The sequence below is a fragment of the Alosa alosa genome, chromosome 11 (genome assembly GCF_017589495.1).
Source record: "Alosa alosa isolate M-15738 ecotype Scorff River chromosome 11, AALO_Geno_1.1, whole genome shotgun sequence".
Lineage (NCBI taxonomy): Eukaryota > Metazoa > Chordata > Actinopteri > Clupeiformes > Clupeidae > Alosa > Alosa alosa.
This window is the reverse complement of record NC_063199.1, coordinates 23,967,284-23,967,515: the sequence shown is the minus strand read 5'-3', so window position 1 is coordinate 23,967,515 and position 232 is coordinate 23,967,284.

The window sequence follows — 232 nt, the reverse complement described above, 5'->3', positions numbered from 1 at the left end:
CCCTTTGCAGCTCTTCCCAAAGCCATGGCTACCACGGGCAGCAGCCTGCCAGGGTGAATTACAACTGCATAAGTAACCAGTCAGCGATGGAAGGATATTACCTCTCTTCTAATTATAATGCCCTTTTGTTATTCAGGGACTGTGAGACCAGGGCATACAGAGGTAGGGTCTTTTACCTCCAAGCTCTGCAGCATCCTATTGTGCTTTGCAAGTTGTTTTACCAATGCTAATT